The sequence below is a fragment of the Pseudochaenichthys georgianus genome, unplaced genomic scaffold (genome assembly GCF_902827115.2).
Source record: "Pseudochaenichthys georgianus unplaced genomic scaffold, fPseGeo1.2 scaffold_473_arrow_ctg1, whole genome shotgun sequence".
Classification (NCBI taxonomy): Eukaryota; Metazoa; Chordata; class Actinopteri; order Perciformes; family Channichthyidae; genus Pseudochaenichthys; species Pseudochaenichthys georgianus.
The window spans coordinates 184,038-200,871 of record NW_027263037.1 but is presented as its reverse complement, the minus strand read 5'-3'; the positions used below and the strand labels follow the sequence as shown (position 1 = coordinate 200,871).

Genomic DNA, 16,834 nt, shown 5'->3' with positions numbered 1-16,834 from the left:
CAGTTGTGTGCGTCACTCTTTAGTGTCCCCTGGTCTCCCAGCTGTGTGCGTCACTCCTTAGTGTCCCCTGGTCTCCCAGCTGTGTGCGTCACTCTTTAGTGTCCCCTGGTCTCCCAGCTGTGTGCGTCACTCCTTAGTGTCCCCTGGTCTCCCAGCTGTGTGCGTCACTCTTTAGTGTCCCCTGGTCTCCCAGCTGTGTGCGTCACTCTTTAGTGTCCCCTGGTCTCCCAGCTGTGTGCGTCACTCTTTAGTGTCCCCTGGTCTCCCAGCTGTGTGCGTCACTCTTTAGTGTCCCCTGGTCTCCCAGCTGTGTGCGTCGCTCTTTAGTGTCCCCTGGTCTCCCAGCTGTGTGCGTCGCTCTTTAGTGTCCCCTGGTCTCCCAGCTGTGTGCTTCACTCTTTAGTGTCCACTGGTCTCAGTTGTGTGCGTCACTCTTTAGTGTCCCCTGGTCTCCAGCTGTGTGCGTCACTCTTTAGTGTCCCCGGTCTCCAGCTGTGTGCGTCACTCTTTAGTGTCCCCTGGTCTCCCAGCTGTGTGCGTCACTCTTTAGTGTCCCCTGGTCTCCCAGCTGTGTGCGTCACTCTTTAGTGTCCCCTGGTTTCCCAGCTGTGTGCGTCGCTCTTTAGTGTCCCCTGGTCTCCCAGCTGTGTGCGTCACTCTTTAGTGTCCCCTGGTCTCCCAGCTGTGTGCGTCACTCCTTAGTGTCCCCTGGTCTCCAGCTGTGTGCGTCACTCTTTAGTGTCCCCGGTCTCCAGCTGTGTGCGTCACTCTTTAGTGTCCCCTGGTCTCCCAGCTGTGTGCGTCACTCTTTAGTGTCCCCTGGTCTCCCAGCTGTGTGCGTCACTCTTTAGTGTCCCCTGGTCTCCCAGCTGTGTGCGTCACTCTTTAGTGTCCCCTGGTCTCCAGCTGTGTGCGTCACTCTTTAGTGTCCCCGGTCTCCAGCTGTGTGCGTCACTCTTTAGTGTCCCCTGGTCTCCCAGCTGTGTGCGTCACTCTTTAGTGTCCCCTGGTCTCCCAGCTGTGTGCGTCACTCTTTAGTGTCCTCTAGTCTCCCAGCTGTGTGCGTCACTCTTTAGTGTCCCCTGGTCTCCCAGCTGTGTGCGTCGCTCTTTAGTGTCCCCTGGTCTCCCAGCTGTGTGCGTCACTCTTTAGTGTCCCCTGGTCTCCCAGCTGTGTGCGTCACTCTTTAGTGTCCCCTGGTCTCCCAGCTGTGTGCGTCACTCCTTAGTGTCCCCTGGTCTCCCAGCTGTGTGCGTCACTCTTTAGTGTCCCCTGGTCTCCCAGCTGTGTGCGTCACTCTTTAGTATCCCCTGGTCTCCCAGCTGTGTGCGTCACTCTTTAGTGTCCCCTGGTCTCCAGCTGTGTGCGTCACTCTTTAGTGTCCCCTGGTCTCCAGCTGTGTGCGTCACTCTTTAGTGTCCCCGGTCTCCAGCTGTGTGCGTCACTCTTTAGTGTCCCCTGGTCTCCCAGCTGTGTGCGTCACTCTTTAGTGTCCCCTGGTCTCCCAGCTGTGTGCGTCACTCTTTAGTGTCCCCTGGTTTCCCAGCTGTGTGCGTCGCTCTTTAGTGTCCCCTGGTCTCCCAGCTGTGTGCGTCACTCTTTAGTGTCCCCTGGTCTCCCAGCTGTGTGCGTCACTCCTTAGTGTCCCCTGGTCTCCAGCTGTGTGCGTCACTCTTTAGTGTCCCCGGTCTCCAGCTGTGTGCGTCACTCTTTAGTGTCCCCTGGTCTCCCAGCTGTGTGCGTCACTCTTTAGTGTCCCCTGGTCTCCCAGCTGTGTGCGTCACTCTTTAGTGTCCCCTGGTCTCCCAGCTGTGTGCGTCACTCTTTAGTGTCCCCTGGTCTCCAGCTGTGTGCGTCACTCTTTAGTGTCCCCGGTCTCCAGCTGTGTGCGTCACTCTTTAGTGTCCCCTGGTCTCCCAGCTGTGTGCGTCACTCTTTAGTGTCCCCTGGTCTCCCAGCTGTGTGCGTCACTCTTTAGTGTCCTCTAGTCTCCCAGCTGTGTGCGTCACTCTTTAGTGTCCCCTGGTCTCCCAGCTGTGTGCGTCGCTCTTTAGTGTCCCCTGGTCTCCCAGCTGTGTGCGTCACTCTTTAGTGTCCCCTGGTCTCCCAGCTGTGTGCGTCACTCTTTAGTGTCCCCTGGTCTCCCAGCTGTGTGCGTCTCTCTTTAGTGTCCCTGGTCTCCCAGCTGTGTGCGTCACTCTTTAGTGTCCCCTGGTCTCCCAGCTGTGTGCGTCACTCTTTAGTGTCCCCTGGTCTCCCAGCTGTGTGCGTCGCTCTTCAGTGTCCCCTGGTCTCCCAGCTGTGTGCGTCACTCTTTAGTGTCCCCTGGTCTCCCAGCTGTGTGCGTCACTCTTTAGTGTCCCCTGGTCTCCCAGCTGTGTGCCTCACTCTTTAGTGTCCCCTGGTCTCCCAGCTGTGTGCCTCACTCTTTAGTGTCCCCTGGTCTCCCAGCTGTGTGCGTCACTCTTTAGTGTCCCCTGGTCTCCCAGCTGTGTGCCTCACTCTTTAGTGTCCCCTGGTCTCCCAGCTGTGTGCCTCACTCTTTAGTGTCCCCTGGTCTCCGTTGTGTTCTGAGCTTCTGCAGCTTTTAGTAGACGCTTCTCCTCAAGTTGCTGAAGATGTTTCTTGTGTTGATAAACTATCTCTCGCTATACACACAACACAAACACACGTTGGCCCTCAGGCAGGGGGGACAGTTCAGATAATTGTATAGAAAAAGGGGGATGGTCCACAATCTGTTCACATGTGTCTGAGTGCCATTTGTCATTGTGGGCTGACGCGACTGGAGAGGGGGGGTCCACACTGAAAGGATACACACACACACACACACACACACACACACACACACACACACACACACACACACACACACACACGCACACACGAGGCAGTGGAAATATAGAGCTTTTTAATACGCACTATTAATCTTTGCTGTAAGTCTCTGCTATTCTCCTTAAAGTCTGTTTTCGGTGTGAATGTGTGGCTCCTCGCTCCCTGTGGTGAACATCAGGACCAGAGGCTGCATTGGTGTGAACGATACCATGACATCTAGGAAGTCCAGCTTGAGCCAACATCAATGATCTGGAAACCCCGAGTTTCTCTCCTTTGTGTTGGCACTTATCAAACTATTGTTTTATTAAAATTAATTAAGGGTGTCCTTTGTAACAGTGCGGTCGTCCATGAGAGAGATTTGATGAAACGTGAAGACCGAAGTCAAGTCTGAGTATTAAGGCACGGACACACCAAGCCGATTTTGGCCGACGATGAGCGCCGACACGCCCTACTCAGATCGGTGTGTCCCGCACCGTCGTGTCTCTTCAATAAATCACTCTGATTGGCTGATCAGTGCATGAGAAGCGAAAGGGAAGTGAGGGATCCAAACAAACTATTAAGAAGGCAAATCTGAGGTTTAATTTACCTCCAGCTCTCGACTCAGGTTCGGGAAAGCCCCGCGAGCTTCTCGCTGTAGAGGGAACATGGAACGCGCTATTTGTTGTTTGTTTATATCACGCAGTCTGTTCTTCTTCTCTCGGTTATCACGCAGTCTGTCTTCCGGTCGTTGCCTCTTTTGAATGACGAACACACACTACCGCCACCTGCTGGTAAGGAGAGGTATTGCCACTCACGCATGCGCAGTTCGTACGTGCTACTTGGCCGTCGGCTGAAGTCTTGGCGGTGTGTTCCAGTGCGACACATGGCCGAGACGCAGAGACGCGAGGCGACGCAACAGTCGGGTCCGTCTGTGTGAGTTCTTTGGTGTCAGCATGGTGTGTAGGGACCTTAAGATTCATCATTTCAACAACAACAACAACCTGTCGCTCAATCGCTCAAAGGCTGCTTTTACATTTTCAACATATTGATAACCTTTAGAATCAATGCGTTTGGACAATGTGAATTTAAAGTGCTTTAAGTCTGATGTATTCATCGCACAAACATGCTGCTGACATTTACTTGCATCTAACTTATGCTGATGATGATGATGATGATGATGATGATGATGATGATGATGATGATGATGATGATGATGATGATGATGATGAATGCAAGTTTTCCAAACAGACAAACTCTATTAAAATCTATTTAAAATCAGCGTTAAGACTTGAAAACAAAAGAGCTCCTCGTGCACAGCAGAGAAGTGTGTGTGTGTGTGTGTAACCCTCCGCTGAGTGACTACTTCAGGCTGCGAGGCTGGGCATGAGTGTGTGTGGAGTGTGTGTGGAGATGAAGGGTCGTTGAGAGGATTTCATCACGCTGTTAAACACACTCTCACAGCGACGCCTCCTTTAGTGAACGAGCGATGTCTGACCCTCTGCCTCTCGTCCTCTCGTCCTCTCCAGGTCTGTGTCTGCCTCTCGGTGCTGCATGGTGATTCTGTTCTGTGTGGGATGCTGGGAGGGGCTTTTATCTCCTCAAAAGAGGGCAGGAGGAACCCATCCGGTGCGGGGACTCTCGTTACGTTGTCTGTGATCTGCACTCCTCACTAACACGGGGAACATGTGTAATGTGTACCGGTGGCTCGGGGTGTAGCGGTTCACTGAAGTCACGGTTCGGTTCACGTTCTCCTGGTGGCTGTTTGGCTTTGAGCTCGGTTTTCTAATCTTCACTTCTTGGTCCCTGCGAGAGGTGGTGGTGGTGTAATGAAATATGATGCAGGAATTCCAGTTTGAATCTTATATATCTTAATATCAATGGCTTTGAAGCAGAGGCGGAGTTTGACATTTGCGCTTGGGGCGGGCAAACCTTTTTTACTGACGTCAGTAAAAAACTATTGCGTGGTAGGGGTGTAACGGGATCCGTATTCGTCCCGTACCGTCACGGTTCAGCACATGCAGTCACAGGACGAATACGCCTTTCTTTTTTACGAGTGGGAAAAAGTAATTCAGGGCAGTATCCACTTCACTATTTATACTCCAGGGGGCGGTGTTGCGCCTAAAAGCTGTTTGCCAGCCGCCCTTAAACAACAAATGAAGAACAAGAAGAAACAACAACAAAACGAACTAAATACAAGAAGAAGAAAAGTTAGTATGGAGAGTTCAGATAACACACAGGAGCTAGAACCCACCTGCTTCTGTTAGATCAGCTGTGGGAACATGTCGGGTTCCCTGTGGACTACAATAACGATGAAGTGCGAGTGGTGGATCGGACGAGGACGGTGTGTCGGCGTTGTTCGATAGCGGTGCGGTATGCTAATGGGAACACGCCAAACATGCTAAATCACATCAGAAGGCATCACGCAGATTTGCCACTCACCGGAGCCCGGCAGAAGACAACAGCTGATCAACAGCTGATCCCCGCGGTCTTTAAGAAGCCAATAGACATGAGAGCCGAGAGACCAACATAAATAACGGAAGCTTTTGGCATATGTTTTTAAACGGCTTTGCGCTCTGGAAACACTTTCTTATTATTTATGATGTCATATTTTCAAGTCATTATTTTTAGTTTTACAGCTTGATGAAACCTTTTAGTTTGACATCAGCCATTATAGATACTCTGGCCACCTGAGTGTACTGTAGTGTTTATGGTTTGTTTTTAACTGTTTAATACAGTTAATAATTCAAAATGTCAGAGTTCCTTATTTTGAAACTGAAACTTGCGTTACTGTTCAAACACAAATAACAACAAACCTGGAATTATGCATTTGGGACTTTTTTTTATTTTTCTTGTCGTACCGAACCGTGACTTCTGTGAACCGTTACACCCCTATTGCGTGGGGTGCTACGGATACAGTAGCAATAAAGCCAGCGCTCACCGCACTGAGTATGACTCGTCCCGTCATGCCCGCCTCATGCCCGCCGTACACACACACTCATATGGAAGGGGTGGTCTCTCCCCTCGACAACAGTGCATTACATAGCTGTACAACTTATCATCAATACTGATTTGATAACTACTGTATCCCTTGGTTACTTGAACACGCTACAATATTATTATCCAGTGTCCTATGTTATTAAAATATTGATATACAAAATATTTACATTGGAACAGTTTTCGACGTAGTAATGCTGTAACATATTTCAGCCACTAGGGCGGGCCCCCCCCCCCCGCAAAATCCGCCTATGCTTTGAAGGCGTATCAGGGGCCACAAACTATTCACTTCTTTGAAGGAAAATCGTGCATTTTATCCGTCTGTGTGAGCATTTGTGATCTTATTGTCATATAGAAATTAATTAAAGTACTCTTTTAGTGCTGTTTTCTGTCGTTGGCTTTACTGTGAATTCTGCATCGCTTACAGACACCTCTTCGACTTAGAATCTAGGATCGTGGACGTCGAGAAAACAGAAAACTATGTCCGTCCCAATTTCCTTAAAAGATGCTCATGCAAAGAGGTTTCTTTATGTTTTTCAAATATACGTTTCTAATAATGTTTCATTTACAACAGTTGTTTGTTTTTGGATCAGACCAGGAAGACCACAGAAGGAAATATACTTTTAAGCATCCTTATGCAAGTACGCCTAAGCCAGTGTTTCTCAAACTTTTTCATACCAAGGACACTTAACCAATAAAAAAACACACACGGACCACCTAACTCCACAAATATCAATCGCGATTACAAATCGCCTGAAAATGGAAAATGAAAATGAAACTTAAGCTCGCTCCATTGCGGAGATATTCCTGCGAGAGTGCGGAAAACTTAAATTGATTAATTAATTTCAAATGTGAAATGTTACCAATATACTCACGGACCACACTTTGAGAAGGACTGGCCTAAGCAAATGTGTATTTCGGTGGTTGGTGTAAAATGGAAGAAGGATCTGAAGAATTGTATTTGTATTTTTCAGTTAAAGTAATTGTATAAATTAAGAAAAATGGGACGATATGGAGCAGAATGTGAACAAGTCGTACTCTGGTCCTGCATGGCTCAATATTTGTGATGTCTTTGATGTGATGTATGTATCTTTATTTGCAGGTCCCATTATTATTATTATTATTATTATTATTATTATTATTATGCGCCACTTTCCACCTTGAGGGTGTTGCACTTTTCCTTTTCCTTAGACATGTGATGTTTTGGTGTTGTTGTTTTTTGTTGTCGTTTTGTTTTTTGCGTTAATTTGTTGTGTTTCTCTTAGTATCCTAAGATACTGTTATGTTTGGCTGTGAATTTTTATTATTTTTTTATTATGAAGGGCAGACCATCTATTCCTATTCATCACATCTGATTGGTTTCTTCTCCCTGCCCCTTTTCGCTCAATGGTGTTTTTGTAGAGACATGTTTTGCGTATCATGAGCGGAACAAATCAAAATGAAATGAAATTGGTGCTACATGTTGACTTCTTAGTCCCTGCACTTAAAAAGGGAACAGGAGGCTCCAGCGGTGTGAATTATATGATGCAAGAAGTCCAGATTTTAGATCCATGAGTTTGAAGGCTTATCAGATGCAATACAAACAGGATGGAAAAAAGTAGTATATCATTGAGGTATCGCCGTGTTGCTTCTACCTTTGATGGTGTCAACGTCCTGCTTTGAAATCTAATGAATTAGTGGACTTTGCATGGTTGATACATGATGCAGTTTTCTGTCTGAGCATGCATGTACTTCTCTGAACTTAAAGACTCCTTCTCGTCTCTCAGATAAAGCAAAATGCAACCAGCAAGAACCAACACTACTCCCTGCTTCTCTCCGTGTTTATAATACATGAAAGTAAAATGTCTTGACAGTCTTGCACACATGAAGTAAAAGCTCTCTTTATGCCCTTCTTTAAACATGTTGTGTGGATGCCGGATGTTTTTTAAGAAGCCGCCGGCTCGCCATCTGTGTTCTGCACAATGTTTCTGTGAGCAAACAGATGCAGCGCTGAATAAACTCCATCTATCTGCGGCTCTCTAACACCGACCAGGTGGGAGTCAGCGAACAATGATCATTCTCCACTGGCAGCAGCGGGTTTAAAGCTAATGGTCCTGATGGGAGAAGGGGGGGGGGGGTGTCAGATGGGAAACATGCAATGTGGAAATATGACCTTCGAGCAGAGAGGGAATAGAGTGGTGCATGGATGTTGTATTTCTATAGTGGACCCTGAAGGCAGCATCTGAATCCAATGGGATTTCTCCGTGTGATTTTGGATTAGCAGGATAATCTCCACATATTAAAACCACTTTATGATTTCTGAAGTAAAAAGCTAATGTTGGGCTATAAAGGAACTACAGCACGGTCACATGACTTCACGTCACCACCGCTAAGCTAAAGGCGGCTAATGTTGGGCTATAAAGGACCTACAGCACGCTCACATGACTTCACGTCACCACCGCTAAGCTAAAGGCGGCTAATGTTGGGCTATAAAGGAACTACAGCACGGTCACATGACTTCACGTCACTACCGCTAAGCTAAAGGTGGCTAATGTTGGGCTATAAAGGAACTACAGCACGGTCACATGACTTCACGGCACCACCGCTAAGCTAAAGGTGGCTAATGTTGGGCTATAAAGGAACTACAGCACGGTCACATGACTTCACGGCACCACCGCTAAGCTAAAGGTGGCTAATGTTGGGCTATAAAGGAACTACAGCACGGTCACATGACTTCACGTCACCCTCGCTAAGCTAAAGGTGGCTAATGTTGGGCTATAAAGGAACTACAGCACGGTCACATGACTTCACGTCACCACCGCTAAGCTAAAGGAGGCTGATGTTGGGCTATAAAGGAACTACAGCACGGTCAAATGACTTCACGTCACCACCGCTAAGCTAAAGGAGGCTAATGTTGGGCTATAAAGGAACTACAGCACGGTCACATGACTTCACGTCACCACCGCTAAGCTAAAGGTGGCTAATGTTGGGCTATAAAGGAACTACAGCACGGTCAAATGACTTCACGTCACCACCGCTAAGCTAAAGGAGGCTAATGTTGGGCTATAAAGGAACTACAGCACGGTCACATGACTTCATGTCACCACCGCTAAGCTAAAGGAGGCTAATGTTGGGCTATAAAGGAACTACAGCACGGTCACATGACTTCACGTCACCACCGCTAAGCTAAAGGCGGCTAATGTTGGGCTATAAAGGAACTACAGCACGGTCACATGACTTCACGGCACCACCGCTAAGCTAAAGGTGGCTAATGTTGGGCTATAAAGGAACTACAGCACGGTCACATGACTTCACGTCACCCTCGCTAAGCTAAAGGTGGCTAATGTTGGGCTATAAAGGAACTACAGCACGGTCACATGACTTCACGTCACCACCGCTAAGCTAAAGGCGGCTAATGTTGGGCTATAAAGGAACTACAGCACGGTCACATGACTTCACGTCACCACCGCTAAGCTAAAGGAGGCTGATGTTGGGCTATAAAGGAACTACAGCACGGTCAAATGACTTCACGTCACCACCGCTAAGCTAAAGGAGGCTAATGTTGGGCTATAAAGGAACTACAGCACGGTCACATGACTTCACGTCACCACCGCTAAGCTAAAGGTGGCTAATGTTGGGCTATAAAGGAACTACAGCACGGTCAAATGACTTCACGTCACCACCGCTAAGCTAAAGGAGGCTAATGTTGGGCTATAAAGGAACTACAGCACGGTCACATGACTTCATGTCACCACCGCTAAGCTAAAGGAGGCTAATGTTGGGCTATAAAGGAACTACAGCACGGTCACATGACTTCACGTCACCACCGCTAAGCTAAAGGCGGCTAATGTTGGGCTATAAAGGAACTACAGCACGGTCACATGACTTCACGGCACCACCGCTAAGCTAAAGGTGGCTAATGTTGGGCTATAAAGGAACTACAGCACGGTCACATGACTTCACGTCACCCTCGCTAAGCTAAAGGTGGCTAATGTTGGGCTATAAAGGAACTACAGCACGGTCACATGACTTCACGTCACCACCGCTAAGCTAAAGGCGGCTAATGTTGGGCTATAAAGGAACTACAGCACGGTCACATGACTTCACGGCACCACCGCTAAGCTAAAGGTGGCTAATGTTGGGCTATAAAGGAACTACAGCACGGTCACATGACTTCACGTCACCCTCGCTAAGCTAAAGGTGGCTAATGTTGGGCTATAAAGGAACTACAGCACGGTCACATGACTTCACGTCACCACCGCTAAGCTAAAGGAGGATAATGTTGGGCTATAAAGGAACTACAGCACGGTCACATGACTTCACGTCACCACCGCTAAGCTAAAGGAGGCTAATGTTGGGCTATAAAGGAACTACAGTACGGTCACATGACTTCACGTCACCACCGCTAAGCTAAAGGAGGCTAATGTTGGGCTATAAAGGGACTACAGCGCGGTCACATGACTTCACGTCACCACCGCTAAGCTAAAGGCGGCTAATGTTGGGCTATAAAGGAACTACAGCACGGTCACATGACTTCACGTCACCACCGCTAAGCTAAAGGAGGCTAATGTTGGGCTATAAAGGAACTACAGCACGGTCACATGACTTCACGTCACCACCGCTAAGCTAAAGGCGGCTAATGTTGGGCTATAAAGGGACTACAGCGCGGTCACATGACTTCACGTCACCACCGCTAAGCTAAAGGCGGCTAATGTTGGGCTATAAAGGGACTACAGCGCGGTCACATGACTTCACGTCACCACCGCTAAGCTAAAGGAGGCTAATGTTGTGCTATAAAGGAACTACAGCACGGTCACATGACTTCACGTCACCACCGCTAAGCTAAAGGAGGCTAATGTTGTGCTATAAAGGAACTACAGCACGGTCACATGACTTCACGTCACCACCGCTAAGCTAAAGGCGGCTAATGTTGGGCTATAAAGGAACTACAGCAAGGTCACATGACTTCACGTCACCACCGCTAAGCTAAAGGAGGCTAATGTTGGGCTATAAAGGAACTACAGCACGGTCACATGACTTCATGTCACCACCGCTAAGCTAAAGGAGGCTAATGTTGGGCTATAAAGGAACTACAGCACGGTCACATGACTTCACGTCACCACCGCTAAGCTAAAGGCGGCTAATGTTGGGCTATAAAGGAACTACAGCAAGGTCACATGACTTCACGTCACCACCGCTAAGCTAAAGGAGGCTAATGTTGGGCTATAAAGGAACTACAGCACGGTCACATGACTTCATGTCACCACCGCTAAGCTAAAGGAGGCTAATGTTGGGCTATAAAGGAACTGCAGCACGGTCACATGACTTCACGTCACCACCGCTAAGCTAAAGGAGGCTAATGTTGGGCTATAAAGGAACTACAGCACGGTCACATGACTTCACGTCACCACCGCTAAGCTAAAGGAGGCTAATGTTGTGCTATAAAGGAACTACAGCACGGTCACATGACTTCACGTCACCACCGCTAAGCTAAAGGAGGCTAATGTTGTGCTATAAAGGAACTACAGCACGGTCACATGACTTCACGTCACCACCGCTAAGCTAAAGGAGGCTAATGTTGGGCTATAAAGGAACTACAGTACGGTCACATGACTTCACGTCACCACCGCTAAGCTAAAGGTGGCTAATGTTGGGCTATAAAGGAACTACAGCATGGTCACATGACTTCACGTCACCACCGCTAAGCTAAAGGTGGCTAATGTTGGGCTATATAGGAACTACAGTACGGTCACATGACTTCACGTCACCACCGCTAAGCTAAAGGTGGCTAATGTTGGGCTATAGAGGAACTACAGCACGGTCACATGACTTCACGTCATGCAACGATGCATGCAATCATATACCTGCTGGTACACACACACACACACACACGCACACGCACACGCACACGCGCACACACACACGATCATCATCTTCAGACCGAGCTCTCAACACCACTTTCATTATGATGTAAGCACCACTGTAAGCTCCCAGGAGTTATTAGCCTGTGGTGGCCATATTGGATGCCTCCAACCCGAGGGACAGTGTTAGCTAAGAGTGTTCCTAAACCTAATACCAGAGTTACATTACTCCTTTAGGATTATGTGTTAAGAAGTCCACGTAGACACACCATTAACAAAGTGTATGGAAGTAACAGTAGACTCTAGTAGCTGCAGCTTGGATTACATTTTATGTCATCAAACCTAAATATTGAATTTAAAGACATTCGGACGCAGCAGAGAATGGCAGCGATAACTATCTCACAATCTGACAATTTGTCAGAAGAATATATTGAATTTTTAGATCCGAATCATGCCGCAGATACTCAAAATACAACATGTTCCTGACCCTAACCAAGTAGTCGTGTTGCCTAATCAGATGCTGCACAGTAGGGGGCAGATGTCACTCTCGTGTTCCTGAACATCCGTAAGGAAACACACGACGAACCACCGAAACTACTTTTCTGAAGGCATAACAGCGTGAGGATACATCGGCTGCATGGCTAGCTAAACGCCTCTGGCACAGCTCAGGAATATGATTGGACATTTCTAATTGGTGAACACTTGTATTAAAGAAGTAACGGTTGGGCATGTGTGAAGCTTGCAGTGGATTTTAATTATTATAGGTAGAGATGTCCCCGATCCGATCACGTGATCGGGGATCGGAGCCGATCACGTGATTTTCAAAAAATCGGAATCGGGAGAATTTTTTTTTTTTTATAAAATATTTTTATTATTTTATTTAATGTTACAAAACAAAAATGACCATGTTCACGTCTTAAAGTCATCCTGAGGCCTTAGCTTTGGTTTAAAATTACACAACATCATGTATGTGTTGCTTCTGTTGGGCTTGTTTTCAGACCTGGTTGCTTATTCCTCTCAAAGCAACAGAGTGGGCGCAGTGTCTAATAGTAGCAGCAAGCTAGCGAGAGGCTACGTCCAGCTGGGGAGTCGGGACAGAGAAAATGTCAGGAGTTTGGAAGTATTATGAAATTGAAAGCGAAGGCAGTGTAACAGCCAGATGCAATGTTTGCAAGGTGGTGGAAAGAACAGAGCTACGTTCAACACGACCAATCTAATACGCCACCTGGGAAACGAACACCAACAACAACACGACGAGTACACAGCGGCCACTCAGGTAACGGCACTGAAGCAACCGACACTTTCAGAGGCTTTCAAAAGGAAAGAGAAACGGCCCCAGAACAGAGAAAAGGCCAAAGAATAACAGCCAAGATAGCTGAATGCATCGCGTTGGATGACCAGCCGGTATCTGTTACCTTTGTTTTCTCTTAATGTATTGCATACAGATCGGATCGGGAAAAATCGGTATCGGCAGATTGTCAAAATCAAATGATCGGAATCGGATCGGAGCAAAACAAGGTGATCGGGACATCCCTAAATCAGGGTTTCCGTTAGCCGGTAATTACCGGTTTTTAGCTGGTAACATTTATAAAAAACCGGTAAATTCAAAACCTGACGGTCAAAATGTCTGGTAATAATTAGGGAGGCTCCGATCGATCGGCCGCCGGTCATTATCGGCCGATATTCACTCTTAATAGTTTGATCGGTGCTCTCTATAAAGGCCGATCAGGAGAGCTGGATCTGATCCATATGGACATAAACGCGAGTGAAGTGTAACCGGAGCGAGAGAGAGATCAGATCAGCTGCTGAGTCTGACCGAGACACGCAGCTCTGCATGATCACCTGAAGCCCCGCCCTCTGTTTAGCGAGCTGCAGGAGCTGCTTGAGAAACTGACGGGCTGTCAGGAGAGAGAGAGGGAGGGGGAGGGGAAAAGAGAGAGAGAGGGAGAGAGAGAGAGAGGGAGAGGGGGAGAGAGAGAGAGAGGGAGAGAGAGAGAGGGGGAGAGAGAGAGAGAGGGAGAGGGGAAAAGAGAGGCTCCGTTTCTCCCGTGTTATTATCCAAAGTTGATGTAAACTTCTGAATAATGTACGTTATCTACTACAAGTAGTTTGTTTGAATGTAATAATTATGTTGTTTGTTGTTTGATACAGATACACACTTTTCAACATCAGGAAGATACGCCCACAGCTGACCCAGAAATCCACGCAGGTTCTGGTCCAGGCTCTCGTCACCTCACGCCTAGACTACTGCAACTCCCTCCTGGCTGGTCTGCCTGCATGTGCCATCCGACCTCTGCAGCTCATCCAGAATGCAGCGGCTCGTCTGGTCTTCAGCCTTCCTAAATGTTCCCACACCACGCCGCTCCTCCGCTCCCTCCACTGGCTTCCGGTAACTGCTAGAATCCACTTCAAGACCCTGGTGCTTGCGTACCATGCTGCGAATGGATCTGGCCCTTCCTACATCCAGGACATTGACCGGTTAAACCGTGCACCCCAGCACGTGCACTCCGCTCTGCATCAGCCAGACGACTCGCTGCACCCTCGCTGCGAGGGGGACCCAAGTTCCATCAGCAGGAACACGTGGGTTTGCTGTCCTGGCTCCAAGATGGTGGAATGAGCTCCCATTGACATCAGGACAGCAGAAAGCTCACACACCTTCCAGACTGAAAACTCATCTCTTTCGACTCCACTTCGAGCGATAGAATGACTAACAAAGAACTGCTAACAGAGCACTTATATACTAATAAAGGACTGGCTTAGCCAGTTGAGCAGCACTTGAAATGCTTGGCTCTATGAAACCTGATGTTCTTATATGATTCTGTTTTCCTCAAGGTTGTGTCTTCCTGGTCGAATGTACTTATTGTAAGTCGCTTTGGATAAAAGCGTCAGCTAAATGTAATGTAATGTTTGTTGTATCATTTATTGAAAAATGAATCTGAATTTTTCGATCTGTTACGATTATAAACTGAAGCGATATAAAAATGAGCCCCGTGAACTGAGTTTTAAACTGAAGCATATCTGCTCAGCGTCCGGTAATTACCTGCTAACGGAAACTCTGCTACACAACTCTTATTATTATTATTGAAATATGACCGGTAAGTTTCAAATGTGTCCGGTAAAATAAATTCTGCCAGGACATTTGACCGGCGAGAAAAAATCCTAGCGGAAACCCTGCCCTAAATATAGGTAAGATGAACCTTTCCCAGATGCATTTTGATGCCCAGTTTGAAACATTAAATAGATCTCCCCAACAACCAAAAGCAAAGTTGTGCGTAGACGGCTCTGCTAAGATTGTTCCCTAGTTTAGGTTTCATGTTTATTTTGATAGTCTTGTCTACCCTCATGTGTCTAAAGTACGTTTCCTGCCTTGTCTGTTTTCCCGCTGTTGTGATCGTCTAATTGTCTTCACCTGGTGTCGAGTAGTTCTCGTCTTCCCCGTCTCGTTGCCAGATTGTCTTGTGTGTTCCAAGCCTTCCGGCGTAAGATCATTTCGTCATCGTCCATAGAGTTAAGTAAGTAGTTTTTTGATAGTATAGGTTAGACAGTGTATTGAGTGGTTGTGTTGTTGCTGTATGTATTCAGCGTGTTATGACCGGTCTGCATTAAAACACTTTATATGGATACTTTGTTTGTCTCTGCATCGTGCATTTGATTCCACGCCCTTGTACAGCCTTAACACAAATTCAAAAGGCTTTGAGACAAGCAAACCAGAAGTGCACAATTCTGACTTATGTCCAGGTTTTCTGATTAATTCCTGAACCACTCTGAAACCCGAAGCCCCTGCAGAGGAAGCAACATCCCCTCCTTCTGTGGAGATCAGGAGGATACCATTAAATCACCTCCTTCCATGAATATAGGTAAGGGAATCGTCCCCTCTCCCATCAGAGTCCCTGTGGGGGGGTTAGCCTGAGGACATTAAGACGTCATCTTTTCCACGAGTCCTCTGCTGAGGTGTGAAACAGAATAAGAGAAAGGCATGGTCCCCCCCCCGAGGCTTATGGAGCATGAAGTGGACCTGAGCTATAAATGCTGATGCAATCAAAGGATGCCAATAACCTGTGAAATGCAAACCGTTCCTGTGGATGGGAATGGAGAATTGGAGAACTGTTCTGTTTTGGCGTCACACACGTTCTGAATGATGCAACTCCTCCTCGCGGTGTGAAATACTGGCCTGTAACTCAACTCCAGTGACTCAGAAGACGATTGATCGCCCCCGCCTTACTGATAACAAAACATTAACAGATCTTATCCGACAGACACAATGCTGTCCACTCATATTAAAGGGTAACTTCTCACACTTACACTTTACTATCCCTTAGGCCATGTAGTCCAACATATAATACGCAAACTACTAATAAGGAGATTAGAGACCAATGATATCCAACAGGGTCTCAATTTGGATACTTAATACACTGCACGTCTCACACGAAGGAAGCAGTGTGTGAATCTCGACCATAAGGATGTCTCAAATGGCACATTCCGGCTGTTCACGGTTTGATAGTTAGAGAGCTTAAAATGTTATGATACCAAATCATTACAAACTGCTCAATCAACCCAAATCTTAACGGTGTTTAACAGTGTTCAAAATAACGGTGGCTTCTCATCAACACCAGTGTAGTGTACGTTAGATAACACCACACTGTATCGCTTTTTTTTAGTTCTGGGTTCACTAGAGCAACCGCAATCACTGCTGGTTTGCACTTGCATGACGTAGCCAAGATGGCGGTCGTTGAGTGTGATGTTATGCTTATTTTGAGGTTGATATTTGTATTTTGTGCCTCTAAGTAACAGGGGCGGTTCTAGGGGGGGCAGGGGGGGACAGTGCCCCCCTAACACTGACCTGTGGCCCCCCTAAAAATGAAAAGTGAAAAAAGTGAAAAAAATGAAAAATGTGTGATTTATTACACGATTTATTGAATGACGGAAAAGGCGGAACTAACGTTTTCGTCATTCTAGTCGGACCCATTAGAGCGGTGCACTCAGGACCCATTAGAGCGGTGCACTCAGGACCCATTAGAGCGGTGCACTCACTTTCACTGTCCGGCTGAAGCACTTGAAAAACAAACACTTTTCATCTTGGATCATCAGAGGCTGTTGCCTCCAAGAAAGACTGACTGAAAGCTACGTTTCGAGAGACGACCACGATAATTGAAGGTGAGTTAAACTATTGTATTCCTGTAATTGTAGAT

At 47.2% G+C, this 16,834-nt stretch overlaps 1 protein-coding gene across 1 annotated transcript in view; it reads right to left on the bottom strand.

Annotated features, from left to right (window-relative positions):
• Positions 1-16,834, bottom strand: part of LOC117442778 (retinoic acid receptor beta-like) — a gene marked incomplete at its 3' end in the record, with an annotated part of 72,853 nt that overhangs the window by 9,972 nt on the left and 46,047 nt on the right. The window lies entirely within an intron of this gene.